At 42.9% G+C, this 16,613-nt stretch overlaps 1 long non-coding RNA gene across 2 annotated transcripts in view; it reads right to left on the bottom strand.

The window, feature by feature from the left end:
• The window catches only part of LOC110353324 (uncharacterized), a 131,111-nt gene extending 115,495 nt beyond the window's left edge, over window positions 1–15,616 (bottom strand). For both annotated transcript variants that reach the window (XR_011808520.1, XR_011808522.1), the window contains exon 1: window positions 15,462–15,616. This is a non-coding gene — a long non-coding RNA (uncharacterized lncRNA). The remainder of the gene's footprint in view (window positions 1–15,461) is intronic.
• Between the last annotated feature and the right edge of the window lie 997 nt (window positions 15,617–16,613).

Here is a 16,613-nt window from a genome sequence, read left to right on the forward strand (position 1 = left end):
TTCACTTCAGGCTTCTCTGCCCCACCAGGCCCAAGCACTGCAGGGGGAGCAGCAGAGCACTGCAGGCAGTACAGTGCAGTTCCTCCCCATGGCTCCTTCCCTATCGCACTTTCTCTGCTCTGCAGTGGGCTCTCCCCATGGGCTGCAGGCCTTCAGAAACTATTTTGGCTCCAGCATGGGCTCCTCCATCGGCTGCAGGGAGTATCAGCTAGGTACCATGAAGCAGCTCCTCCTTCCCCAACCTCAGTTTTCCTTGCTGTTTCTCACTCTTTCTCCTTCCTCCAGTCCGTCTGGCATTTTTTGATCTTTTTTAATATGCTTTTACAGGAGCACTATACCTGTAGCTGAGGGCCCAGCCATGCCCTGCAGTGGGACCACTGGAGCTGGTTGGATCCAGCTGTGCCCAATGAGACCCAGCCTCTCCTCAAAGGCCACCGCTGCAGCCCCCCACAACCAAACCCTTGCTGTGGACACTCATTGCAATGCTGAGCAGCATTCAAGTGCAAAAACACAGACTTTTGAAAAGAAAAGGAAAAAAATAAATAAATAACAGGCTGAAAAGTATCCAGACTCTCAAATCTTGGGCAGAAGTTAAATGGTATGGGCATCACCCATGAGGAATTAGAGCAGGAAAAGAAAGAAAAATGGCTCAAACAATAGCAACACAGAGCTTTGGGCATGTTAAGGAGCAGCAGAACAGAATCAGCTCTCTTAAATTAGTGCCAGAAATAAAACCCATGTTTTTAGCTCATAGGGATGGGCAGAGGGTGAACTTGTACTTGATGAACTTATAACCTGGTCACCTTTGCAATGTAACCGTAAATTTCTCAAGTGTTTGCAGCACTGAGACTGTAAAAGGCTAAGCAATGTTAACCTCAGTGGCAGCACAAACCAAAGTTTGTGCTGGAGAGATCACAAATGTCTGAATAATGATTCACTCTGCTCCACACAATATCCCTTTTCCCTCCAACCATTTCAGAACATTTGGTTGATGAGATTTTGCAATTCTTCACCTTTATTTTATTGTGCTTATGCCATGAACAATTGTACAGCTTTTAGGTTAGTGCATTTGCCTAGAAATTGTAATTTCAGTTCTCTCTGCTGTTGTCAAACTTTGGTCTATAAGCTTTCTTCATTAAAAAACATGTTCTTGTATCATTATATGCTACATCTGCCTACAGCATATCCCTTGCTGAAGGGGGCTCTCTTGCATGCTTTCAAAAGACAGTCTTTCAAAGACGTAACATAAACATGTCCCTATTCAATTTTAATTACAACAGAAAAAGATATTCCCCATGGTCTCTGGCAATCTAAACATTACAGAGCAGAGACTTAACTAAGAGCAAAACAGATTTAAAAAAAAAAAAAAAGTTTGCAAGTTTCGGTCTAAGCATACAAAAGATACTACCACACTGTAAAAAAAGTTATTTAGTTATTTCCTTGAGGTTATGTTTATCTATTTAAGCAAAAATGTAATTCTACATTTTTAATAATAAACCCAAATCATTGAAATTAAGAGATTCCATACACATATACCAATAACAGCCACCCTATTAGTCATTATCTCACACACACGGAACTGCTAATACAAACTGCGATGGCCTCCAGTAAACATAACTGGAAGCAAAATGAAATTCTCACACTAACATAAATACAACTCGGCAACTTTTCATTCATAAATTATACCATTTATATATCAAAGTGATATTTTCAAACAAACAACATTATAATACCCTACATTACCATATTTTCTTATTTGGTTTGTGGTGTTTGTTTGTTGTTGTTGTTTTTTAATCAAAGTACTCCTGTAATTTAATCTTCTAATTTGTTAACATAGCCTAAAACTTCTAAATTGCAAAACACTAAGTTCTGCATCCTGCTGTTGATTCTTTTTTAATGAAAGAGAACAAACATTGCTGCCCATCCTTTCCAGCCTGTTAAATATCTTTTACACAATCAGCTTCTGAGTACTATTGAATCCTGCAGATAACTGTGGGATTTCTCAAGGGTTTTATCAAATCCAGGGCCACTCCAGAAACTGAGCCATAGTAGTGTTCACAAAACTGCTCCACCATTTCCACCAACCAACAAGGAGAAAAAAAAAAAAAAAAAAAACGCACCTATACAGACTTCAAAATCAAGTAGTTGTCATCCATTTCCATATTTTAAGTCTCTAGAATTGACAGCATTGCAGATGTCTCATATCCCTTTCTTCACAGCAAGTGATAGTTACAGGCACCTGTAAAAGACCCATTTCAGCTGAGAGCTCCTACAGGGAGATTTCTTCCTGGACATCCATTTCTGTCAATGCATACATGAAGAAGATGTGTGCTACAACACTCTCAGTGGCAATTTCTCATCATGTTCTCCCTTACACGTCTGACTGAATCATCCAGGAGAACAGCTAATTGCTAAACTGGGTGGCTGAGATTCAGTCCACATGACACTGAGTAAACATTGATAGAATAAAAGAAAACAAACACAAAAATTTAGCAATGACTTCAATTCGTGTTTCGAGGGGTATGCTTCAAGTGTGTATTACATGCTGAGATCATGTTTTAATGATCAAATAGAAAACAAGTAGCTGTATTCTTTTTGCAATCACAAATCACCCATTCTTCATGCTCACATTTACCACAGATGCAAACCTGCCTGCCATCCCACAACAATCTTCAGATGTAGAGCAGAACAATGTAAGATATAAACCTAGTGTGAAACAGGAAGAGTCAGAGATCAAGGATACTGTCAATGAGTACGGGGTACCTGCAACAGCAGGGAGCTGGCTAGATTTGCTTTCTCAGACAACCCTGAAAATAAGAAGAAAGTAGATTGCATCTTACAGTGAAAAAATGAGAAATTCCAGTAAGTTCTGCTGGCTCCCCATAAGTATGCAGCAGAATGCTTGAAGATTACCTTGCATTTGTATAACATGATCATGGTACAGACACACATAATCAAACTATTCCTTTCCTGAATCCTAAGAAAACAGAAAGCTAAAAACATGCATCTCTAAGTTCTTGCTGTCAGAAACTTCTTCCATAAAAAATACTGAATGTCATCTCAAAAAAAAAAAAAAAAAAAAAATGAAACCCCACATACACTGAATCTTGGTAAGATAAAACAGCCATCTATTACAGATGCAGCTCCAGCTAATTCAACTTGCCTTTATGATACAGCATGTGTTGTTTGGTCTGGGAACACTGCTTTTTCCAGCCAGTTACTTTTGGAACTAAACTCCATTTTCTACAATAAAACTGAGGTTAAGATACATGAACCTTCATAAGGTATTACAGAAAATGGTGTAACTTTCTATGCAAAACTGCAATACATGTGGAGGCAGTTCAGTTCACATGGACTAGCCTCCTGCCCTGATTTCATGCTGTCAGACCTGTACCAATGCTTGCAAAGACATGGGTGGATCTGCACTAAATTCTCCAGCACTCCACTGCAGGAAGAGCATGAAAATCTGGACTTGTTTCAGGTGTTCCAACCAAAGAAGCTCCCCACAAGCTCAAGCAGCACTTCAGAGACCCAACTTGGCACCTCCAGGGCTCACAAGATCAGGCCACATCTGGAAACAGCAGCACCGCTGAGGTGACTTGGGAACAGCACAGCTGAGTCTGAAGCACAGAACTGAGGAGCTACCAAACCCCACCAGAATGGAGCAGTTCACAAAGCCAGCCCTCCCATCCTGCCTTGTAGTCTGGACAAATCACACACCGATAGTTGAAACCAAATTGTATTTCCATGCCAGGACATGAGACCGCCACCTTCCTCCCGTGGCTCAGTGCTGCCTCCTCTTTTCCCAGCCTCCTCTCACAACAAGCAGTAGCTGCTCACATCTAGTTATTACCTTCTTCTGTCCCTCTCTGGAGGAGAAGAAAGACCAACTGGTATACCCTGCAGGATGCTGGCAACACCAAACCAGGCTGGAGAGCTGACTCGTGACCAGGCAGGTACCATAAAGCCCTCATCCTCTTCCTCAAGGCACAAGGTTTTTTTGTGTGTATGGCTGGCTCACAGAGAACGCATCCTACAGACAGCGGCAGACACGAACCTACAGTAAAGCTACCAACTGCAGCATCCCACTTGCAATTGTTTCTGTGTCCTTTTAAGCAAGGCACCCTTTCTTAATTTCTGTGTTTCCACAGAAACACCACATGGAAACTAAAAACTGCTGCTTTGTTGCTTTAATTTGCTCACAGAAGGTAACAAAAGGTCCGTGAGTTGTCCACAAAGAATTAGACAGCTGCAGTTAGGAGTAATTCAGCTCTCACTGTACAGCTAGGGCCTTGGCATAGAGCAATTAGAGTCAGCTAACATTTTTGAAAAGGCATGCTTCTTCTGCACCCACTCCAAGATCAGATCATTCTTTGCATATGAAGTTTCCTCAGAAAGAAAAACTGACATTAAAAGTCTGCAAAGCCTCTAATTGCTGGTCTTATAAAAAAAGTCTGGAAAGGTAGATCAATGCATTCACATTCTTCCACAGAAACACTCTAAAATTCTGCTTTTACTTTGTGATCTGCTCCAAAAAAAGCTGCTTTGGAATATTTCTGAAATATTGGGCCTCTACCTCCATAGGTAACAAAAGGGCAATGCTTACAGAAGTACATAGCTTCAGGATAATGAAAAGCTCTGTCCATGGTCCACAGTACTTGTACAGAGGTGCATGCACTTTCTTTTTTATTTGCAAGACAGTCCACATCAGTCTGCTATCCCACAATCACTTCCTATACTGCCACAAACTCATTAAAAAAGTGGAGAGACTCCATGAAGTATGTGAAGTCAAGTTGAATTTCTTGAAGAAAGCAGCACTAAAGCTGCTGAATACAAGGGAAGAAGGCTCCAGAAGAGAACTTTTTCATGGAGAAAGGTAACTGCTGATTTCATCCTGATGTCAAGATGAAACCTCACAAGCACCTATGTCCTCAGAGTTCAAGAGACATAGAGATGAAGGTAGTATTGCTGAAAATGAACCAGAAAGACTGAAGAAAGTATATGAAGTATGAGACAGTCCTTTAGCCCTATGTTTAAAAAATAAAATAAAATAAAATAAAAAACATGAAGTTTTTAACCACAGTAGGGTAGAATTCACATGAAATGTAGCTACAGCTCCCAGAATAACTCAGTATTTACATTAATTAAAAAAAAAAAAAAAATGATACTGAACAGTGGACCAGACATGTGACAGTTAATAAGAATGAGTTCTGAGACAAAAATTACTGAGATGGAAGTAAAATCCAAAAAGCTTATTGCTGTCAAGTCTAGGTAGCAGAATAATCTTAATCGCAGAACACCGAAAGAACTGGTACATGAAATTGCAAGTCTGATAGCATGGATATTAAATAAATCCATCAAATGAGGGAGTACCACATGACTGAAGAAAACCAAATATGGTGCCTACACTTGAGAAGAAAGACGGAGGGAAGAAACTCATTTTGGTAGTATTGACCCATCAGTCATCTACAGATAACACACAAAACTTTCACACAAATCTTGAAGAAAACTGAAAAACAAAAGGAGATCAAATGAATTACAAAAGACAGATTATGTCTAAGAGTCCAAAATATTTCTTATCTATTTTATTCCCATGAAAAATGCTTTAAGTATAATCCATCTCAATTTTAATAAACCATTTGCCAAAAAACTACGTATGCTACTCTGGAAAAAGTGGAAAAAGTCAGCAAAAGTATAGAAAGTATAAATCAGATAAACTAGCTAAAGGGAAAACAAGAGTAAGTGGAAATTAACAGGCAGAAAGCCACCTACTGAAGACGTTCCTTCAGACTGGGCTTCAAGAACATGGAGTTGAGAATCATAAAGGACAAAGAGCATGACAATGTACATGAGACAAGGTTTAACAGCAGGAGATGCAGTGTCTCTAACAACTGCTACAGTGCAGGATGTTTCCAAACTATCCGCACAGTGCAGTCACAAGACCAGGAAAGTGCAGTCATGAGAATAAGCAAGATTTGGAGTAGGGAAGACAATCGAAAGGGTCCATACCCTAGGCTCCCCTTGCCCACTGAACCACTCTCTCCAAGGGCAAGTATCTTCTTCTGGACTTGATTCTTCAGTGACTTTCTGGACTGCAACAAACCCTAGAGCCCCTCTCAGGGACAGTCTCCATGCCTCCTGAAGGATGTCCTCCTGCTTCAGCTCCTGACTGCCCGCTCACAGAGCAGCTTCTCTGCCAGGCCACGACCACAGCTCCCAGTGAAGGCACATCCTGTCCCCTCTCTTCAGCAGGCTGGGATCCCTGCCCCTGCTTCTCAACGCCACTGATGGAGGCAAGCAGATGAAAACCAAACACTACACATCACCGGCAGTGACAGGATGGCATCGGCAACATCATCCAGGCACGTGGCATGCTTTAATTATGGACAGTGTGAATCATGATGGTCAACCCACTCAGACAACTGCAGGGAAACACTAAGATGCTCACATGACCGTGGGGGCTGTTTGGAAGGAAAAAGCTAAAATAGGGATTCTTCAGCCTCCTTTACACCCTGGGTGCAGCTGGCAGTGCAGCCAGGCAAGCACAGCACAAACAGTAAATTCCACCCAAAAAACTACTTGGGTATTACACTGGTTGCCTTGCACTGATCTTTACACTGTGGTTACTGTGCTGCTAAAATCCTGCCAGCTAGCAAGCTCAGCGGTATGTCAGGTATGTCTACAGAGGCACGCTTGCAACAACTTCACCGTAAAACACGCTCAAGAGGTAAATGCTTTGTTTATTCATGTAAGAACACCAGGAGCTGTCTAAACCAAAATGAGGGGAAAAAAGAGTCCTTTAAACTGGAGAACAAAGAGGAATATGTGAGCGTTTGTTAATCATTGAATCACTGAGTGGTTTGGGTTGGAAGGGACCTTAAAGACCACCCAGTTCCAACCCCCTGCTGTGGGCAGGGACACCTTCCACTAGACCAGGCTGCCCAAAGCCCCGTCCAGCCTGGCCTTGAGCACCTCCAGGGATGGGGAAGCCACAGCTTCTCTGGGCAGCCTGTGCCAGGGCCTCACCACCCTCTGAGAAAAGAATTTCTTCCTTATACATTATTTAAATCCACCTTCCTTCCATGTAAAACCATTGGCCCTTGTCCTGTCACTAAAAAGGGCATGAATAAATATAAAATCAAAATTACAGGGGTTTAAGTGCTAAAGAGTTTGGTTCTTGAGCAGCTTTCCAGTGAACGTTACCAGAGCAAATCATCTGACTGATGCTGGGGTGAAGCTAGGTTTGTTTTTGCAAGAAGCTTTACTTGCAGGGGAATATGTGGCACACCTGTTGGTGTTAGCAGGAGACTGAACTCAGTGACAAGGCAGCCCTGCCCCAAAAATTCAAGACTAAACCACCACACCCTGTTCTCTTCTTATCCCCCTCACTCACCTGTGTTAAGTTACTTGCTGTGCCTGCTTCAGTTCTGACGGCAAACCTCCAGGACCATGAATTTTTAGGTGTATGTATAGTTCCTAAGAAAAGCCCCGACAAAACCTTGACGCTTTACCAAAGTTAGTCTGAAATGATGCTGCAGTAAATAAAGCAGTGGAGTTTAAGAGGTCGGCGGGATCCACACGTGAGATCAATGAAACTGTTGTCTCGTGGTAGTTCAACTGGAATTTCAACTGGCTGAGCTTTTGCATCACATAATTTGTATTTGTTGCCTTCTGTATGGAACAAGGAAAACTCACGCTATAAAATCCATAAAATAAAATTTTAATCAAAACCCTTTGAAGAAATACAAGAAAAAAACCCTCAAGACTAATCTGTACCTTAAACATTCTTGTTTTGGATTACTTTGATCCCAATTAAATCGTGTCTGAGGTGCACGTCTGCTAATAATAACGTTTTCCCAAAACTACAAGAACAGAGCAAGAAAATACATATAATCACAGCTCAAATAAGGTACACACGAGCATTTTACCAGACAAAAAATATAAACACTCTCTCCACTTCAGTGCCAACAGACACTTATCTCTGCGTGAAGGAACTCAGAAGTGCAAATGCAGCAGCAGCACTCCTGTTATGCAGACAAGTAGAAATCAAAGTGCAAAACCTGGTATTCAGCCCCTGCTCCCATGACAGAATTTAGGGTCTCCCAGGGATTCCTCTGTCACACTTGTGTAGCTCCTTGTGGAAACCAGAGAGGGATGAGGGTTGTGCATCTAAAAACCAGGAAATGCAGAAACCTCCCACAGCCAAAGCAAGCGCTAAGAAGCAGGGGCACTCAACCTCAAACGTTAGACTGCAATAACAGAAAGGCATCTGCTCAGGGGTCTTGGCTCTGGCCTCTCACCAGGGAATCACAGAATCACAGAACCACAGAATTTCTAGGTTGGAAGAGACCTCAAGATCATCAAGTCCAACCTCTGACCTAACGCTACCAGTCCCCACTAAACCATATCCCTAAGCTCTACATCTAAACGTCTTTTAAAGACTTCCAGGGATGGTGACTCCACCACCTCCCTGGGCAGCCTGTTCCAATGTCTAACAACCCTTTCGGTAAAGAAGTTCTTCCTAAGATCCAGCCTAAAACTCCCCTGGCGCAACTTTAGCCCATTCCCCCTCGTCCTGTCACCAGGCATGTGGGAGAACAGACCAACCCCCACCTCGCCACAGCCTCCTTTGAGGTACCTGTAGAGAGCGATAAGGTCGCCCCTGAGCCTCCTCTTCTCCAGGCTGAACAAGCCCAGCTCCTTCAGCCGCTCCTCGTAGGACTTGTTCTCCAGGCCCCTCACCAGCTTCGTTGCCCTTCTCTGGACCCGCTCAAGCACCTCGATGTCCTTCTTGTAGTGAGGGGCCCAAAACTGAACACAGTACTCGAGGTGCGGCCTCACCAGAGCCGAGTACAGGGGGACGATCACCTCCCTAGCCCTGCTGGTCACACTGTTTCTTATGCAAGCCAGGATGCTGTTGGCCTTCTTGGCCACCTGAGCACACTGCTGGCTCATATTCAGCCAACTATCAACCATCACTCCCAGGTCCTTCTCTGCCTGGCAGCTCTCCAACCACTCATCTCCCAGCCTGTAGCTCTGCTTGGGGTTATTGTACCCCAGGTGGAGGACCGGCACTTGGCCTTGTTGAACTTCATGCAGGAGAGGGAGACGAGCACCCACACAACACTACCCCACTCCCTGCCACCTCATCCCTCTCTCTCCCACCTTCTGAGGCAGCCTGGCTGCATTTCACCAGCATTTAAGCAATGCTCCCTCAGCCATGCTGCAGGAGCAGCAGTAGTCACTTCGGAAGGAGAAGCTCCTGTTTGTGTTTCAGGGTGCAACTCAAAAGCAGCCTGCAGCAGGAAGGAACTGCTCCAGAAAGTCTGTCTGAGGTCTCAATAGCCCTGGGATGCAACTTTCTTGCTTGTTCAGCAAGGCTGGGACATGAGCTGTCTAATTGCACAGAGATGACAGATAAGCTTTCAGAATTTCATTACTGGCACATACTTTTCAAAGACTTCCAAACTTGGCAAGAATTAAATAGATACAGAAAAAAAAAAAAAAAAAAATCCTTTAAAAATGTGGACTCCTGCCAAATCTGCTCTGCAAAGCCCATGATGCTGTAGTTGAAGGGGTTTATGCAAGTAACAAAACAATACATTTTTTCCACATTTTTTTTTCTTAAAAAGAACCCTAAACATTTTGATGAGACAACAAACAAACAAAAAAAAGGCAGATAGCGCAAGAAAAATCAATCCCAATGCTTACAGGTTTACTGGAGTTTAACGGGAAGAAGCTTACAGGCCTGATAGAAAACAAGCATTCTCATCTTACAGTTCAATAAGCCAAATGTTTTCGAAGCTTTGAGTCCCATATTGAACACTCAGTCCAAAAACTAGAGCAAAAACTATTTACTGTAGCAGTAATATCAGAGAGCGTTTAGAATTCAGAAAACTTCTCAGATAGGGCTTCCTTTTTAATTTTGGAAACAGCTAGGTAAACTCAAGAAGGGTTGTCTGGTACAGATTATGTTGAGATGAAATTTTAGGCTAGAAAAAAAAAAAAAATATGATCAGCACCAAAAGCTACTTGCAACTTTACAGAAACCAGAAACAGGAGGCTTACAGAACAAAAATGCTAGCTCAATCAGCTCCAATGGGAGCTGCGGTCAGCAGAACCACTAAATCTTTTGTATTAAAAAGGAAGAAGAAAAAGGCACATAGACTAAGATGTAAACATACGGCTTAACATAAAATTGCGTTCAGAAAACTTACAGTATGGGCCAGGCTTGGTTCTCTCTGTGTGCTGCAGGCCACAGGAACAGGCTGAACATACTGCCCTAACCAAACCATGCCACTGCAAAGCCAGCACATATTGGACGGACCAAGGCAAGATGATTCCTGCTTCTACTAAAGTCCAGTTTATGAGGAGACACGTTTCTCTGTTTGACCATGGCTGGGCAGTGTAAGAGTAAAAGTGATAGCAAGCCAGCCTATGCTGGTGCTTCCACTTTTGAGAGCAAGGCTGGAGATGAGGCAGCACTGGAGAGAACATCTTAAGGAGCCCTAATGATGATTGCAACATCTGCAGCTCACAGAAGAGGGAATCCAGGAAGTCTGTAGTGCACATAGTGCCTGTGCAGCATGAAGAGCCTACACATGACCTACCAAGTTAGCCAAAAACCTGGCATCCCCCCGTACTAACATCAGATGACGGTAACCAGGCTGCACAGCCTGGCAGTTTGTGCTTCTCTAAGAAATTCTTAGTCTGCCAAGAGTTTCAACCATCCATGGCACCCGGCTCAAAGTGCATGTGGGGGAACAGCCAGGCATACTGCACAGCGGTCTCGGGGCTGTGTGGGGAAACTGCAAATAATGCTGGGGAACTTGAGGAAAATGGGAGGTACTGAAGCACAAGGACACAGACAGCTGGGCAGTGGGGATGATGGATATCAACTGGGGTTGACAGCTAAAAAGAGAGCAATACTATAGGAAACCAGGCTTTGCTGGCTCAGGTATTCACAATTTATGTGTTTTGTTTGTTTGGTTTGGTTTGGGTTTGGTTTTTGTTTTGTTTATTGTGGCTATGTCCCATCCAATCCTAAATCACTGAGATGAGGGGCACAGAAAGAGGGAAGGAAGAGGCATAACACATCACGGCATCCCACTCTGAAATCCTCCGCTTCCAGCCCCTGCTGCTTATGCACACAGCCTTCCCACCTTCACTTGTCTCCAGGATGCAGTTTTATATGTCTGTGAGAAAAACAAAGCTTCTGGAGCACACAGGTGGGACTCTCACATCCAATAACTTCTCCAATATTACTGTAAATCCCTTGCTATTCTCTCTAGAGGCACCTTACCCTACTTATTATTTCATTTCATGTTTGTTCCATTGTAATAGTTTCCTTTTATTTAATTTCATGCGGTTTGGAAGAACAGCATCAAGCAATTAATATGAAGCACATATAACACTCAGAAAAATGCTACAGAAGGCTCCCATGTTCTCTACATTGCTGGAATTAATTCATGTTTCATAGATACAGGCCTACAACACCTCTTTCCCTCTGCACTTCACTCCCATTTGCAGATATTATAGCTAAGTTATATAATTGAATCAATATTCATCAGTAAAACATCCAATTACCCACCAGTTTTACACTCCTAATGCCTCTCATGATAGAGTCAGCCCAGTGATGACTTGAGTCCCGAGGCAGAAGGCTTTGAGCAACAGGAATGCAACAATTGATCCTGGCAGGTTTCAGAGCACATGCAACCGTGCGCTACGTTTTTGTTCACTGTGGAAATTGCTAGAGAAATCGCTCCTGGAGTGCACAACCTCACCAAAACAAGTTCTAATTTGAAAACAGAACACATTTCCTGGTCTCACAGTTGAGAAATCACTGATACGAACCAAATGAAATCCAGGGCAATATCATCCTCCTTACTCTGGAGACAGTCTGAACAAATCTGAAAAGTGAAGAACTGAGCAGTTCATCTAATCAAGTTGATTCAGAGACCTAAACAAGGAGGTGGGGAGGTCTTAATCAATTTTGTGTCCCTGATGATGTTCTTAGGAACATCCAGTTTAAATTTTCAATTTAAATTCCAACATGCTGAAGTGCTGACTGTCCTTTACTAAGCTATAAAGAGTCCAGATTCTTTCCAGCTCCTCTTACAAAATTCAGCTACGTTGTTAAGCAGTGTCAATATAAAAGCACAGCATCTTGGATACAGAATATGCAGAAAGATTATATGAAATGCAGCGCAGTTCATAAAATAAGTTTCAGGCATCTGTTTACAGCCTGCACTCCTCTAATTATATATCTCGTCTTTCAATTAGAAGCTGCTACATGGCTTCTAGTTTGTTGCAAAATGAGACCGGGATATATCTTGTACTTTCTATTGCATCTTTGCAACCCAATCTTACTTGCTCCAAAAACCTTACTATGAGAGTCTGCACAGAAAGCTCTACTGCAAGTCTAAGATGTCCAGCAACCTTACTGCAGAGTAAAATCTCAACTCCGTGCTCTGAAGTCTGATGTGTTAATTCACTCGGTCCTTACAGAAGTACAGACAGAACATACATGAGAGGTTTAATTTCTGAAGCCTCTAATAAATACAGTCATCCATAACTCCAAATCACAAGGGGCACCACACGCACCACACTATTTCAGTACCAATTAGCACACTGTTTAAGAATGAACTCCCCAAACCACCAGCGCACTCTATGATGGATGTAAGTTTTCCTATTGTTCTAATGCATACAGAACAGGAAATCTAGAGAACAAATCCTGCACTAGTATAGCTCCATCTACTTCAGGTGGGCTCTCAGCCTTGGTGGTTTTCATTGTTTCCACTGTTGTTGCAGCATGCGAGTCTTTACTTCTTTGTAAAAGCACTGTCTAGAAATCACATCAGTTTCCTGAATGTTTTTGTTATCACACTCATTCTCAGAGTATGAAGCCCTTATGCTTTGTACCAGTTAGTTGCCTCTCTTCCCTAATTTCAGGGTAACCAGCTCGTCACATTCTGCAGCCTTAAAACTTTCAAATTTATTTACTAGTTGCTTATTTTGTGCAGCTAAAGGAAGCTGGAAGTTCGTTATTCTGCCCTTCCTCAGCCACATTTATTTTCAGTTATTATCACAGATTCATCTCTGCTTGCTTTCATAATACATTTCAAACCAAATAACCACCAACCTTCACATATGGTCTTAAGCATACATTTGACTTTGTTTTTGTTTTCCTCTACTTCAACACCTCCTCAGATTACTCAGCTTAATTCTCTCATACTAAACAGCCATTAGCATTCACTCTTGTTTTATTTACTACCTCCTCCTGGGTTTCACCCACTTCAGATCTCCCTTATGGTTCTTCAGACCTGAAGCTTTATAGCAACCAAGCACATGCTGCTTATTTTCTTGTATTACAAATGCATGCTACAAGCATCAGAGTGACTCACAAATCCAAAGAAGCATTAAAATGGTACCTGCATTAATTGTAAGTTATTTCTGACAGCCCTGGAGAGCCTTAGTATTAAGAAATGGTCTCTTGAAACCATTTTAAGCTTGTTCCCCCACTGCATGGCAACAAAAAGCCAAAATGAGAGTAAATAAGTAAAAGGGCACCCACTAGAAATTCATGTTAATAAAAGCTGCACAGAAGTTAAAGAAGATGGCATTCTTTATTCTGTTTTAACAAAAATGGATAGTCAGTGAAACTACCATAAACTGAGAAGATGCTGTTTTGTTTAAAAATAAAATAAAATCACTGAACTCCAAATTCAGTCACAAACACTGTATTCCTACAGATCACTGTTGAGTAAAAACAAACTCATTTACACTGAATGTGAAATATTCCCCATGACAGTGTTGTTAAGTAGAAGATATATTAAATATATATATAAAAAGCACGTATTTGTCCAACAGAGACAAGGAAAACCTTCCTTTGGGGCTGGTTATCCAGTAATTACTCACAACAGCATGTCTCATGCCTTCCTGAGGCACCAGCATCTAGCTAACATCAGAAACTGCGTATTAATCCAAACCACAGTGCTGAAGCCAGGCATCAACCCTAACAATTCGGAAACACTGCGTAAAGCAGCAGTACCTCTTTCCCCAGCTGAAAAACCTTGCTTTTATGAACATTTGTGACACTGGTTCTTTACTGCTTTATTTCAGTCTATTAGTCAGAAATGTACAGCTTTCCTCCAAGTAAACAGAAGAGCACTCTGCTAGATTTTCTAGGAATAAACGTGGAAGCTCAACATCAGTGCAGTGAGAGAGGAAGAATAAATAAAGGCCATCTCAAAGTAGCTAGGATGAAGACAATGGTTTAAAAATATTCACAATACCTTATCAACAAATATCTGCATTTACTGCTTTAAACAATATTAGAAATATATTAACACTGAAACATTGCTTTTGCTTCGTATCATATCAAATGTGAGCATTTCTTTCTGTTTGAAGTGGCAATGGCCATCACCACTAATAAACAAATGAAAGATTAAAATATTCCATACCACGTAGGGAAGAATCCTAAAAAGAGAGAACAAGGTCCGTCAGCCACATGACAGTGACCCCCTCATGACTTCACAGGCACCCTGCTCCTTCCTCGTCCTCACCCCTTTAAGTATTTTGTTAAACAGCAGTGCCAGGGACAGGCTGCAAACCTGCAACCACCCACAACATGACTGCAAGGAGAGGATGAATACATACTACCCCACTTCGAGCACCTGAATTATCTACATGAACTTCCAGCAATGCTCCCAGTGGAAAGAAACATTCCCCCAGGGCATTACGGTCCCATATGCCCCCACAAAACGGATGGCTCTTCACTGGCTGGAGAGGGGGCCCAGCAAGGCTAGCCAGCCAAGAGCAGTATCCAGCACTAGATACAAGTTTCCCCAGGCGTCAAGGACAGTGCTCAAGCAAACTGCTCCAGGAAGGTAGCCAAATAGGCTCATATGCTACGCTCATTCGTCAGTGCTTGTGATCCTCCCTCGGCCAGGGCATGTTAGAAAATGTGCATTACTGTATCTCTGACCAGCAAACCCTTCTGTACACAGATGGAGGACATACACCCACACGTTTCTTCTGGACTCTTCCACAGCATGTTACAAGTACCAATAATTCTTACACTTTTCCTTGTCTCACACCTATGATGCTAGCACAGTCACAACTTCTCAAAACTTCTCCTGCCCAGACAGCTGTTACAAGAAAACAACCCAAGACTCATCTGTGAAGACCATCTTGAATGTGTTACCCAGGTAGGCTGCTCCCTCCTGCACATCTTGGCTCTTCACCGAGCACAACATTTAGGTATCCATACCACCAACTTAGATATTTTTCCCTCTATGACCACAACTCCCGTCAGATTTGCATACTACCAAAACTAAGAGACTGCTTGGGGAGAAATCAGTCCTCCTACAGCACCCACAAAGCAATGCAACGCACTTCTGCTAGCGCTATAAATGACCACAGCACCCACTGCCTGCAGAACCCAACACCACCCTCCTCACCTTTCCTGTGCTAAACCTATCTCACACATAAACACAGCCTTGGAAGAAAACTCTTGCTGAGCTGAAACTGCTACAAAACAAGAAAAAGGTGAGGCAGCTCTGTGAATGTGCTCAGCTGTGCTCTAATAAGCACTGAAGCCTAACAGATTTGAAAACAGCAAGAGAGAGGATTTAAAAATCCACTGCTCCCTTCACTTGTTTCCTCTCCTAGTGACCACAGGCAAATAGGAAATTTTGTTATTGTTGAAAGATATAAACAAGGTAAAAATAGCTCAGAATCCAATAGATATTTCAAACTGTGGCCACACATAGCAATTCAGATTGCAATTTCTCACCCTGAATAATTAGCTTCAAGGTCATCTGGACTTATTCTGGATATCACCTCTGTAGGAATCTTTTTCCTACCACGTTGGCAACTCCTTTAACCCACAGAGAACAGCCCGACCTGAATTCCCAAATTCAACTGTATGAATCTATGCTAACGCTCCAAGCCTGTGAGGTACTCAAATACCCCACGGCACCTAACTGCTGAAGCTGCCACCCCGCCAGCCCCATAAGCACCCACCCAAAGGGCCCCCAATCTCTGCCGCAAGGTGCATGAAGAACTACAGAAATCCTGTCGGCACAGATCAGCAATATTCCTGACTTCTGCCCAAGCGCTGGGAGGCACAAAATAGACCCCGCGTCCGCGCTCATGCACAGGACCAGGTCCAGCAGTGAGCAGCGTGCGTATTTGCCCCACAAGGGTGGCAACTGAGAGAGCATGGACACTGTGAGCCAGACGTCTTGTGGTGCTGGGAAATGCTGTTTCCAAACCCCGTCAAAACCCAAATCATAGGGAACAAGGAGATGAGATTCCTCATGTTGGGACTTTCCAGGCCTGTAAGGGACAGGACTAACCACCCAGAGACTTTCTTCCCCAAGAGCGGGCTCCTACATGCGCCAATGCCGCCCAGAGGCACGTCCAGTGCTCCCCCCAGTTAATTCACACAGCCACAGCACTCACACAGGCAGCTGCAGGGAACGGCTCTCCCACCCTGTGACTGCTTTTTAGGGCAGAAGGGCAGGTTCTCTGCCCCAGATGTTAAAAGTACTCACTAAACCATTTAAGCTACTTCAGCTTTTCACTGCTCCTTTGCTCAGCTTTAGGAA

Source organism: Anas platyrhynchos, chromosome 1 (genome assembly GCF_047663525.1).
Source record: "Anas platyrhynchos isolate ZD024472 breed Pekin duck chromosome 1, IASCAAS_PekinDuck_T2T, whole genome shotgun sequence".
Taxonomy (NCBI): domain Eukaryota; kingdom Metazoa; phylum Chordata; class Aves; order Anseriformes; family Anatidae; genus Anas; species Anas platyrhynchos.